This window comes from Aegilops tauschii, chromosome 5 (genome assembly GCF_002575655.3).
Source record: "Aegilops tauschii subsp. strangulata cultivar AL8/78 chromosome 5, Aet v6.0, whole genome shotgun sequence".
Taxonomy (NCBI): domain Eukaryota; kingdom Viridiplantae; phylum Streptophyta; class Magnoliopsida; order Poales; family Poaceae; genus Aegilops; species Aegilops tauschii.
Window position 1 is genome coordinate 422,948,618 of NC_053039.3, and position 13,855 is coordinate 422,962,472.

Sequence of the window (13,855 nt, forward strand, 5' to 3'; positions counted from 1 at the left end):
TTATTTTCTTCTTGTCTTGTTTATTTGTTTGCTTGTAGTCATTGCAGTTCTTTTTCCGCGGTTTGCTAGTGGCTGCAATAACCTATTTTTTAAAACTAGGCCACAATAACCATGGGCTAATATTTACTGTAGTCACACTGGGCCTCCTACGGGCCGTAGAAACAGTGGGCCTTCTATGGGCCGTAGAAACAATGGGCCTTCTACGGGCCGTAGAAACAATGGGCCTTCTACGGGTCGTATCATCAATGGGTCTTATACGGGCCGTATGATCGATTGGCCAAACATGGGCCAATAACAGACCACATTATGGCCATAAACGGGCTAGAGTTGGAATCGCCCGTTCATGGGCCGACCATAATAGGCCATCGTTAATAGGTCGTATTTGATGACGCTATGAAAACTGCCCAACGTATTATCGGACCACAAACGGGCCGACTGTAACCACGGGCTGAATTTGGCCCACAAGCACACTACAAGAAATATGTCAACTAGTGACCTTCTGTCAGTGACCCTGGAAGAATTGGTCATAGATCTATGACCATTTCAGACCAATTGGTCAAAAACTGTTCGGGGGGCTCCAAACCCTAAACTATAACGACCATTTTGGTCAGAAAGGTCGTAATTTCCTTACACGAAATGGTCATAAAGCAGATAGCACTGGTCCGCTGCCTTATTTCTAGCTGATCATGACCAATATAGATGGTCATAACCTTGTAAATTGTGGTGGGTTGCTATGACTAGGCGCCACCTCATCAGTTTTGCCTATGTGTCATGTCCATGTGGCAGTTTTTGCCCTAGGTTGTGAAGCAACCTATATTTCTGTCATTCCCAAAATTCCCAAAAAAATCTCATAAATTCTTTGGGTCATATCTTCGTCAAATATGTAAAAAACCTTCCTTGCCTAGTTCAAAAATATTCATTTTCCTATTCTGTTCAGAAAAACTTTTTGTGAAGGAAGTACCACTTTGGCATGTCCAAATGGTATCCATTTTCTATAGTGCTTTCCTATGCCCAAATAACCATCCTCCACCAAATGCCAGCTCAATCCATTCATTATTTTGAGCCCAGCTTCAACATTCGTATTTATGTCCAGTGTGGTACTTTGCAAAGCAAGTACCACCTAGGCTCCTCCTTTTGAGCTAAAAATTTGTGAAGATGGTCTTCTTAGTAACTGATCATCCTCAGCAAAAACGACGGCCATTAGCCATGTGCATTTCCCGTACCACTAATCAAACACTTGGCTGCTTATTCATGTTTGAGCATCGATCGGTCTCCTCGTGAGAATCTTATGTTGTGATTTTCTTCCTAGCACCTACCTGGGGAGTGCCCAACCCACTAGACATGCCTAGGCCGCCCAGAACACATGGCAACGCCACGGTCACGCGGTGACCACGCGGCGGGCATGCGAGTTTACACGCTCTAGAGTGGGGGCCCTCGGCCACTATCCAAACCTCGACGTATCGCCACCAAACCATGTATTTATGATTAAATAGGTACTTATGTAACTAGAAATGATTTTTGGAAAAAATAAATAGCAAACTATGAGGCAGCTGCAGTTCAAATTTGACCCGCTTCCTACTGAATCAGCGGGAATTTGTCTTTTTCACCAGAGGTGGATCAAAACTTTTGACACCCAACCATTTTTCCAATTGTGTGTTAAATATGGCCTAGTATTTTAGAAAATTGATTTGGTCCAATTTTGCAACAAATATATGGTAGGTCCTTCACAAAAAAAAACTCATTTCAAACACTCGGAAAATGGAAAATGATTTTTCCGTGCAAAGAAAATGAAAACTCCCTTAGGCAACATTGTTTGGAATTCCAAGATGCACCCTTGTGCACAATATGAGATCATTTGAACAAACTATGCCATGAATGTGGCCATAAGATTGATCATTTGGCTTGAAAGTCGTGAATCTTCACGCATGATAGCTCATTTCTAAGAACACTTTTTTAAAATAATTGCCGTATTACAAGTTTATTATTTTTCCTGGAAACTTGGTCACATATAATGACACAATGCGAAGGTTTTCCAATTTTTTGATTTTTTTAATTTTTTATGCCCGTTTCAAAATGCGGTCAAAACGGCGGGCTTGACCGTTCCTAGCTAGTGGTTGAATCTTGAAATTTTTTTGGTGTTTCTCTGATAAAATAGATACTTATGTACCTAGAAATGATTTTTGGAAAAAATAAAGAGCAAACTACGAGGTAGCTACAGTTAAAATTTGACCCGCTTCCAACTAAATCGGCGGAAATTTGTCTTTTCACGAGAGGTGGATCAAAACTTTTTACACCCAACCATTTGGTCAATTGTGCATTAAATATGTCCTAGTATTTTATAAAATTGACTTGGTACAACTTTGCAACAAATATATGGTAGGTCCTTCACAAAAAAAATCATTTCAGGCACTCGGAAAATGGAAAATGATTTTTCCGTGCAAGGAAAATGAAAAATCCCTTAGGCAACATTTGGAATTCCAAGATGCACCCTTGTGCACAATATGAGATCATTTGAACAAAATATGCCATGAATGTGGCCATAAGATTGATCATTTGGCTTGAAAGTCATGAATCTTCACGCATGATAGCTCATTTCTGAGAACACTTTTTTAAAATAATTGCCGTATTACAAGTTTATTATTTTTCACTTGGTCACATATAATGACACAATGCGAAGGTTTTCCAATTTTTTGATTTTCTTTTAAAAATTTTATGCCCGTTTCAAAATGCGGTCAAACCGGCGGGCTTGACCGTTCCTAGCTAGTGGTTGAATTTTTTAAAAAAATTGGTGTTTCTCTGATAAAATAGATACTTATGTACCTAGAAATGATTTTTGAAAAAAATAAAGAGCAAACTACGAGGTAGCTACAGTTCAAATTTGACCCGCTTCCAACTAAATCGGTGGAAATTTGTCTTTTTCATGAGAGGTGGATCAAAACTTTTTACACCCAACCATTTGGTCAATTGTGCATTAAATATGTCCTAGTATTTTAGAAAATTGACTTGGTACAATTTTGCAACAAATATATGGTAGGTCCTTCACAAAAAAACTCATTTTGGGCACTCAAAAAATGGAAAATGAATTTTTCGTCCAAAGAAAATGAAAACTTCCGTAAGCAACATTGTTTTTCATTCCAATATGCACCCTTGTGCACAATATGAGATCATTTGAACAAACTATGCCATGAATGTGGCCATAAGATTGATCATTTGCCTTGAAATCCATGAATCTTCACACGTGATAGCTCATTTCTGAGAACACTTTTTAAAAATAATTACCGTATTACAAGTTTATTATTTTTCTGGCAACTTGGTCACATGTAATGACACAATGCGGAGGTTTTCCAATTTTTAGATTTTTTTTAATTTTTCATGCCCGTTTCAAAATGTGGTCAAAACCACGGGCATGACCGTTCCTAGCTACTAGTTGAATCTTGGAATTTTTTTTGTGTTTCTCTGATTAAATAGATACTTATGTACCTAGAAATAATTTTTGGAAAAAATAAAGAGTAAACTATGAGGCAGCTGCAGTTCAAATTTGACCCGCTTCCTACTAAATCGGTGGAAACTTATCTTTTTCATGATAGGTGGATAAAATCTTTTGACACCCAACCATTTGGTCAATTGTACATTAAATATGGCCTAATATTTTAGAAAATTAATTTGGTTCAATTTTGCAACAAATATACAATAGGTCCTTCACAAAAAAACTAATTTTGGGCACTCGAAAAATGGAAAATTGATTTTTCGTCCAAAGAAAATGAAAACTCCCCATATCAACATTGTTTGTCATCACAAGATACACACATGTGCACAATATTCATTCATTTTAACAAACTATACATGGTTAATATGTTGAATGTTTGCCCTAAATAAGAGGATAAAAACTATAAGAGAAACATAAGCTGAATTCTGATTGGTGGAATCCGTTGTGGCATGGATCGATGACGTGGCAAACATCCGTCCATCCGTCCATCCATACATCCATCCATCCGTCCATCCAACCCGCTGCAGCCGCTCTCTCTCACACGCGCGTGAACCCTAGCCGATCCAGATCCCTCCCCGCCCCCACTCCTCTCCCCCGATCCAGATCCCTCCGCCGCCGCCCCGTCCTCCCCTTCCTTCTGCCGCCCACCTCTCCCCTCGCCTCCGCCACCCACCTCTCCCCTCGCCGCCGGTCTGCAGCTGTCTGCACCCTCCCCTCCCCACCACTCATCACAAGACAAGAGAGAAGAAAGGAAGGGAGCTCTATCGCCGGCGGCCATGGCGCGCCTCTTCCCCGTCCCAGATCAGATCCAGCACGCCCCCAACCGCATCCACAACCCACGTCGCCGCGGCTCCCAATCCCTCCCATGCAGCCGCCACCGATGCCTCCTAGACCTCCACCTCGAAGGGACGACAACGGCGACTAGGACGTCTTCCTCCCCCAGCGACGGCGACGTTCTTCGCCACCGCCGTGGTCGGGCTGCGGCGACCAGCAGAGGAACTCCTCCGGTAGAGGGGGAGCCCTCACTTGCTTCCTTGTCCACCACGAAGCACACACAGGCAGGGGAGGAGCCGCGCCGTCCAACCTCCACTGCCGCCCGAAGCCGGCAAATCATCTGACGCGTGAGTGCCTTCTCTCCTTCTCCCTCCTCTGCTTCTTCCTTCTTCCCCCGAACTGATGCGTGATGTGCACGCAGAGGCAGTTGAAGGGGCCAGGCCATGGAGAGGCTGCAGGGCCATGGACATGCCGGAGAGGAGGACATTCTTGGCCGATGTAGAAGCTGCGGGAGAGGAGAGCAGTTTCAGTCATGCAGCCCTCCTCCCCTCCCCTTATCTTCTTCTTCTGGATTTGTTCTGATCCGTGCGTTTGGTTTGTGCAGGCCATCACCAAGCTGCTGCCGGTGTGCCACCAAGGTGCCTGATTTGGGCAGCTCGACAGCGGTAAGCAACCCCAGCCCGCTCCACCGAGCGCACCAAGGTGCCTGATTTGGCACCTCGACGACGACGAGCAGTCCCACCCTGCTCCACCGAGCCCACCAAGGTGCCTGATTTGGCAGCTATGGAGGTTCAGCACTATGCCTTTGTTCATCCATCTTCCCCTTGTCTTCTAATTCTGTAGTATTTGTTCATGGAGGTGCGGTTTGTGCAGGCCATCACTAAGGTCCTGCGAGTTTGAAGGAGCAGAAGGTCCAAGGGCCTGCCCACCAAGGCCGCCAAGGTGGTGACTCCCCTCTCTCCCACTCTGTTGGTCCATTTCCATCAAGTATTGCATTAGATGTTACAGATTTATTATGTCAAAGTGAATGTGATTTGGTCAAAAAATAAATAATAATCATGTCACACTGAATGTTGCTCTATGTGCACTCTGAAAACACCATGTGCCAACGGATACAAAACCACAATTAGCCTCTCTTTATGCATAGTTCTGATGTTGAGCGTGTTCTGGGTAAAAAAAGTATAGCATCAGACAAGTATTGCATTGCTTGTACTTGCATGTTTGCAGCCACGTATCAAAATACATGAGAGTTTTGGATTGTTTTTTAGGAACAGGAACAAGTTCTGTCTTCTGCTATCTTCTTAACCGATAGAGAGTATAAGGCCGTGTGCAATACTATTAATTCTTCCTCTTCGGGTAAATAAATAGATTACATCAGCGAGAGGATGAAGAGAGATGCAGACTAACAATAGCAGCAGCACCATCTGTTGAAATTTGAGTTGAAAACTAAATGGGCGAGTGTGAGATTGCACTTGCTGACCTGTCCCGTCCTCTCCACTTTTGGATGACGGCAAAGTTCAAAACTCATGTTCACTTTGCAGGAATGGGATCTATGTTATATTGTACCCACTTCTTTTAATTGTTATGACGATGAATGGTTCAGTCCATGAACTATGTGACAAATGCCTGATTCCATATTGCTCTCCATGCCCTCTATTTTTTTTGCGTTTCATGCAAGGCTGAATTCTTCTTGTAAACTACTACCTATGCAGCCCAACTAAAGAGAGGAAGCTCACCAGCGAGTTGATTTTGAATGTCGGCCACTACAACTGAGTGATAGGAGGAGGTCCAGCAGCTGCAGCAGCCGCAGCTCAGGTTCCTCCCTCTCTTGAGGAGGTCCAGCAGTAGCAACAACTCACTCCGGTGGCCTGGCTTCGCAGGCCCTCCTCCCGCACGTAAATCAGCGTTGTCCCGTGTCCGACCTCATAGCCTCTGAGTCCATGCTCGCCGTCACCAACTACCCAGAGCCCACCCTCCTCTCAAGGTGAGGTCAGCCAGATCACCTCCTCCTCTCTTCAAATCTCAGCTCTTCTGTTGTGTGTGATTTTGGGATGTCGTTGATGCCGAGATGCTCTCAGCTATATTGTTCATCACCGAGTCTTGATGTGTCATGTAAATTTTGCCCATTGTGCCGTCTTTCCCCGAACTCTGCAGAATTTGCCATGTCCCTCCATACTTAGTTATTGTGCTATGCCGAGCTGTTTGCAACCATCAAAACAGGAAACAATTGAAGTTCTGTTGTGCTCAAAATTTATTTGTTTTTATTACTTATGTGGTTGAACAGTGTAAAAACGAAATTATCTAACAAAAGGATGTGATTTAAGTTCAGGGATGTCGTAGACTTCACACTAGTTAACACATGAAAGAAGCCCAAAGTAAGTTTATTTCCACCGCAGTCCAATCAATAAGCTTGTTTCTGGAGATGCTTAAGCTCAAAAGAAGTAATCATTGATGTCTTTGTCTTCAGTGGAGGTTATGTTTCTTTAAATGTTTGCTAGCCATTCATTCTTGAGTCCATGGACTATGTAGGCTTGTGTTTTAGCTACTGGCACTTTGAGCTGCTGTAGGCTTGTAGTTATCAATTGCAGCTGGGCTTATATATTGTATGGGTTTAATTCGGGTTTGAGGACAGTTACTAGTTTGTAGGATGTTATAGGAATGGGCAGTTTCATGTAAGGGTAATTGATTTGTAAGAGTTCATTCTGTATGTATGAGAGTCCTTGTATAACAACTGGATAGCACAAACCTTGTCTATTTTTACGTCTAGTCCTTTCATGCATGCTCTCTCTCACATCTGTTGAAATGTACTTAATGGCTCACCACACCCCCTGATTACATGGTGCTTTTTATGGCAGCAACAATGCAGGGGTGATGGCTACACCTTTCTCCCTCAAAGGATGGCAAGATTGCAACCAACCATGTCGGTATGGCTACAAACTCACATCTACCTTTTACTAGCTGATGATGAACCATTTACATACACTGATTACATCTCTTCCACAGGGAGATAGATAAACCCTTCACTTGTTATTGTGTCATTTGCTGATTACTTCTTCTATTAATCGCCTAGTGCTCTTGTTAGTGAGATTCATCTAGTATTTTTTTTGCAAAGCATGAAATGGTTTTGAGTAGTTGATCATTACCTGATGGAACATTCATGTCGTTAGCTTGCACTACAGTAACCAGATGCAATCCATTTTTATTAAATGCATTCTGGTTAGGATTTTGTCGCGGCTGTTCTGTTTCCTATAGATCTAGATCTGGTCACTACTGAAATTTCATTCTAGGACTTCATCATGTGATTATTAGTTATTTTTAACTAATGCTAGTCCTAGCATGTGTACACTCTAATCTCTAATGATGTTTGTCTTTGTGTTCAGGAGCTCGAGGTCTACAAAATTTGAAGTTCGAAACCATATAGCTCTACTCAGCAAAGAGTCGTCTCTTCTGTTTTATTGTAATAGAATGTAAATATTGTAATATTGTAATAGTAGGCATATCTGGGTTGTAATAACTATGTACAGATTGTAGTAGACTTAGTTAGTGTTATTTGACGTACTACATCTGTACTGTTCCGTTTGAAATATTGATTATGTATGTGATTTGAAAACGTGTGGAATGGAAACCTGACTTGTGGGATCCACTTATGAAAATAATTTGAGCATTTTTGAATTTTCTGTCAAGTGGGCTCAATGTGTGAGAAGATGACAAGTGGGACCAGCTCCAAAATATAATGGCCCAAACAATGTTAGAAGGCCCCGGCCCAGAAATAAATAAAAGGCTGAAATGGGCTTGGCCTGTGTAACTTTCAGGAAAAATATATATTAAAAAGGCTGAATTAATGGGCTCGGCCCATCTAAAGCACTGAAATGGACCGGGCTGATTCTAAGTAACGACCTTTTGAATTGGTCGCAATTTTGCCACGTCAGCTTGCCACGTCAGATCCGACGTGGCCTGGGCAGACAGCTAGTGACCAAAACAAAACAGTAGGCATATTTTGGTTGTAAACGTCTATGACCTTCTCACAGAGAAGGTCGTTAATTTTAGTTTACGACTGCCAGCTTTTGACCTTCTGTTTTTGGTCACAAAAAGGTCGCAAATGAAAAACAATGACCTTTCAGTGACCAATAGTCAAAGTCACAAGTTGACATATTTCTTGTAGTGGCAGAAAATGATAGTAACGGGCCGTAAGTAAACGAATGCTGGAAATGAGCCCAAGAATTAATGGGCTCTGAGAAGGCCGAAAGATAACATGGGCTGGAAACGGCCCAACGGAATAATGGGCCGTTAATGGGTATAAAGTGATACACTGTTCATTACGGGCCGGTTTCACCACGGGCCGTTAATGGGTGTAAAGTTATACACTGTTCATTACGGGCCAGTTTCACCATGGGCCGTTAATGGGCCAAGATTTACAAAGGGCCTCATATGGGCTGAAAGACATCATGGGCCACACATGGGCCAGAAGTGAAAACGGGCTGGAATCATATTGGATGGCCCAAATGACTCTACTGGGCCTAATTCGGATAGGGCTTAACAGGCCTTGGGTTAGCGGGCTGTAAATGGGCTATATGCGAACAGGCCGTTAACAGGCTTTCCATGGGCCGGCCCGCCACCTTTTGACCAAGTCAAATGGCCCGGCCTTTTCACAGGAATGGGCCTCTGTTGGGCCGTGCCACGTGTCGACGTATCATAGGCGCCTTCTGTCCAATGAGTGGATGACATTTGTCCCAACGATGAGCCGACACATGTTTCCTCCAGCTAATGATGATTTTACACGTGGAAAATCCCCAATGTTCGGGGTTGTTAACGGGTTATCGGATGCAAAACCCGAACCGATAGCTTAACGGCGTTCCGTTACGGTGGATGCCACGTGTCGGTCACCCTTGACGAAAGCACTTCTGTGACGCGCGATTTATCATAATGGAAGTGGACACTTCCGTGATGATAATTTTGGTAATGTCATGGAACACTTCTACGACAGCACAGGTATGACTATCTTGATTCTGTCATAAAATCGTCATGGATGTACATGCATGACAAAAAAACGCGACCTACTGTGACAAACACGTATCATCACGGAAGTGTATTTTTTTGTAGTGGTGTCGGAGAGGTATCTCTGGGCCCTCTCGGTAATGCACATCACTATAAGCCTTGCAAGCAATATAACTAATGAGTTAGTTACGGGATGATGCATTACAGAACGAGTAAAGAGACTTGTCGGTAATGAGATTGAACTAGGTATTGAGATACCGACGATCGAATCTCGGGCAAGTAACATACCGATGACAAAGGGAACAACGTATGTTGTTATGCGGTTTGACCGATAAAGATCTTCGTAGAATATGTGGGAGCCAATATGAACATCTAGGTTCCGCTATTGGTTATTGACCGGAGATGAGTCTCGGTCATCTCTACATAGTTCTCGAACCCGTAAGGTCCGCACGCTTAACGTTCGATGACGATCGGTATTATGAGTTTATGTGTTTTGATGTACCGAAGGTTGTTCGGAGTCCCGAATGTGATCACAGACATGACGAGGAGTCTCGAAATGGTCGATACATAAAGATCGATATATTGGAAATCTATGTTTGGACACCGGAATGGTTCCGGATGAGTTCGGGCATTTTCCGGAGTATCGGGAGGTTACCGGAACCCCCCGGGGAGTCAATGGGCCTTATTGGGCCGTAGTGGAAGAGAGGAGGAGGCGGCCAGGTGGAGGGCGCCCCCCCAAGCCCAATCCGAATTGGGGTGGGGGCCGGCCCCCCTTTCCTTCTCTCCCTCTCCCTCTTCCTTCTTCTCCTACTCCAACTAGGGAAGGGGGGAAACCTACTCCTACCAGGAGTAGCAATCCCCCTTGGGGCGCACCATAGAGAGGGTCGGCCCTCCCCTCCTCCACTCCTTTATATACGGGGGAGGGGGCACCCCATAGACACACAAGTTGATCTTAGCTGTGTGCGGTGCCCCCTCCACAGATTTCCACCTCGGTCATATCATTGTAGTGCTTAGGCGAAGCCCTGCGTCGGTAACTTCATCATCACCGTCATCACGCCATCGTGCTGACGAAACTCTCTCTTGGCCTCAACTGGATCAAGAGTACGAGGGACGTCACCGAGCTGAACGTGTGCAGATCGCGGAGGTGTCGTGCGTTCGGTACTTGACCGGTTGGATCGCGAAGACGTTCGACTACATCAACCGGTTTACTTAACGCTTCCGCTTTCGATCTACGAGGGTACATGGACACACTCTCTCGCTCGTTGCTATGCATCACATAGATAGGTCTTGCGTGATCGTAGGTAAATTTTTTGAAATACTGCGTTCCCCAACAGGGAGAAGGCCGGGGTAATCGGCTGTAATGGCTACTTCCGTGCCGTCATAGCTTGCCTGATAAAAAACTCCCTCCTTAAGCTCTATAAATATGTCCGGATCTTCTTCATATTCGGGATCTAAGTCCCGAATATGGTCCTCTGGCTGTGGAGCGGGGCTGTAGATCCCCTCGACGATCTTTCTCCATTCCTGTCAAAAAGCAGCCGGATTAAATTCGACTAGCATAGACTCTGGAGAAAGGTTGAGTAAAGTCAATAATTTAAAAACTCACCCAGGAGATGGGGTTGTACATGGAAAATCCTTCCCGTCACGTTAAATGAGCGAAGTCTTCCTTCTCCCCTTTGTACAGATCGGCTAAGATGGCGACCAGGGCGGCAAAATTATCTGGACCTTTGCGCAGACAACGGGACGCATCGTCCTCCCCATTATAATTCCACATGGGGAGACCTCTAGATTGGAGCGGCTAAACGCATCGCATTATGGAAATTGCCATTACCTCAATTATAGACAGCCCGGAGTTGGCAAGTACTCTGATCTTGTTTGCTAGCCTCGCAACCTCTGCACTATCTTCTTCTTTGAAGCTCCGGGGACGCCAGTTGGCGTGCTTCTTTAAAGGAGCGCTGGAGAATTCGGGAAGACCGCGCCGGATTGGGTCCGGAAGAATGACGTCTTCAATATAAAACCACTCCGAGGGCCACTCTTCGGATGCCTTCTTCGGAGTGCCGAACAGGTATCCAGTCCTGGCTATGCGCCATACTTCGGCGCCGCCCACCTCGAATATAGATCCCTTTTGGGAGTGGAGGACGAGGCAGAAGAATTTCCGCCATAGCTCGAAATGGGCCTCGCAGCCCAGGAACAGCTCACAAAGAGCAACAAAGCCCGCGATATGCAGGATGGAGCCCAGCATTAGATTGTGCAGTTGAAGGCCGTAATACTCCAGTAGACCTCTGAGGAAAGGATGAATAGGAAATCTTACGCCTCTCAAGAGGAAGGAAACAAAGCACACCCGCTCCTCTTTAGAAGGATTGGGGAAATTCTCCGCCAAGGCTTCACCGTCGATGGAAGTTAATCCAGCCCGAACGGAGACTAGATCCATGGGAGGAAGGTACCCTTGCGTCTGAAGTTTGCTCAGATGGGCATGGGATACCGAACAACTTTCCCAGTCGCCTTTTTGAGGGCCGTTGGGGCGCGAGGAGGAGCTAGGAGTGCTAGCCATGTTTGGGCGATTTCCTATGGCAAAGTTCTAAGGATTTCCGCGTGGTGTGGAATGATTTCTGAGATCCAGTGTCTTTATATAGGCGCCTTTCCCACCTGGTCGAGGGGTTGTTTGTAAAAACACCGAGACTGTTCACATTCATTTAACACGTGGAAGCCAAGGCGACGACAGTGAAGAAACGGTATTTAATGGGCAGCCGAACTATCGTCAATCCGAAGTACAATGGAGAACCCGCCTTGCAAAGCCGAAGACATAAAGCCGGATACTACATCGTCATTGAAGGCAAGTTCGGGGGCTACTGAGGGAGTCCTGGATTAAGGGGTCCTCGGAGTTCATTGGGCCGGACTAATGGGCCGTGAAAGTACAAGATAGAAGGCCTTTCCCCGTGTCCGGATGGGGCTCTCCTTGGCGTGGATAGCAAGCTTGGCGGCTAGTCGTATAGTTTCCTTTCTCTGTAAACCGACTTTGTACAACCCTAGCCCTCTCCGGTGTCTATATAAACCGGAGGGTTTACTCCGTAGAGGCGATCACAATCATACAGGCTAGGCATCTAGGGTTTAGCCATTACGATCTCGAGGTAGATCAACTCTTGTAACCCCTATACTCATCAAAGTCAATCAAGCAGGAAGTAGGGTATTACCTCCATTAAGAGAGCCCGAACCTGGGTAAACATTGTGTCCCCTGCCTCCTGTTACCTTTGATCCACAGACGCACAGTTCGGGACCCCCTACCCGAGATCGGCCGGTTTTGACGCCGACAATGAGCACGAAAGTGTTGGAGTTCGTGTATGCATTTGGTAGGGCTCAGCACAAGATATGCCATGCTGTGGTTTTTTAGATCAAACTTGGTTGATGTGGTGGATTTTGGATAAATTATATGCATGTTTTAGTTCGAATTGTTCAACTGGATTAGCTATATGTATGTTATGATTGAATTTTTGCGTATGTTGAATCTGAATCATTCAAATGATTGATGAAATACCATCAGTTGCTTGAAATATATGTGCCAAAGGGATAGAATAATTAGTCAACAAATATTTAGGGAGTTAAATATGGGGATTCAGTTAGGTTTGGCCACTATTTAACTCCTCAAAGTTTAGGGAGTTAAGTTGGAGGATGCTTTAAGGAGTTAAAGTATAGGGGATCAGCGAGAGATGCTGTAAGGATTGGATTCGCTTGAAGTCTTGATGCATCTCTTTGGGTGGCAAAGCCTTCCATCGAGCAACTTGATCGACATGTCAAACGATAATAAAGCAAACTGAAGTGACATAGCTTCTACCATCAATGTTATTTGTTGGATCATTTCAAATGAGATAAATGCCTAGATGTTCAATAACAAACATGCGCCGCATACCCCCTCTACTCCACATCGTCAATAATTTTTTTAACTCTTGTGAAACTGTGATTATTTCCAAGAAATAGTCATCTTACAAGTCATGCATTCTTAATGCCAAGGTATTTCCTTTGATCGAGAAATGTTTCCTTTGATGATACTTCTCAGTTTAATTTTGTTGCTCTTCACGTGATATTCATACATTACGATGGTATTTTGTTCCCATGAGTGCGATTTTCAAATTACTTTGCATTCAAGCATAGCCTAAGAGTCCCCGCAAAAAAATGCATAGCCTACGAGGTTTTTACATCACCCTTTCCTACTATCGAAATAAAAAATAACAATATTAGGTCAATAAGATCATGCCTTTCATTCATTATCTTGACAACTTTGGCGCAAAGAGGGTTGAACATCACACAGTTACACCCCGCTTGAGTGACAAATAATATACCGTTTCTATTAGTCCATGGGCTAAATCTTATGCAATTTTGGTGCTTGTTTGCCATGTCGATGTAATTGACCTTGGTTTTCCAGGCTATAACTCCCAATGCCGTGCTATCAAGGTTTAAAATGCATCAACGTTCACCTTCACCATGTCACCGGGTGGAATATCTCATTCATCTCGTTTGATCTAGAGCGGTGTTGGGTGCCTTCTGATAGTTCGCAGTAGACCGATCTAGACGGGTTTCACACATGCCAACATCGACATGTTGGCGTCT

General features: G+C 44.4%; 1 long non-coding RNA gene across 2 annotated transcripts; it reads left to right on the plus strand.

Moving 5' to 3' along the window:
- Positions 1–4,047: 4,047 nt before the first annotated feature.
- Positions 4,048–7,765, plus strand: LOC109764302 (uncharacterized). 2 transcript variants are annotated; one of them, XR_005755701.3, is made up of 6 exons: positions 4,048–4,608; positions 4,683–5,050; positions 5,135–5,203; positions 5,974–6,250; positions 7,117–7,185; positions 7,642–7,765. It is a non-coding gene; the product is annotated as an uncharacterized lncRNA (long non-coding RNA). The 2 variants fall into 2 exon arrangements; XR_005755700.3 differs by having other exon boundaries at positions 5,974–6,245.
- The last annotated feature ends 6,090 nt before the right edge of the window (positions 7,766–13,855 follow it).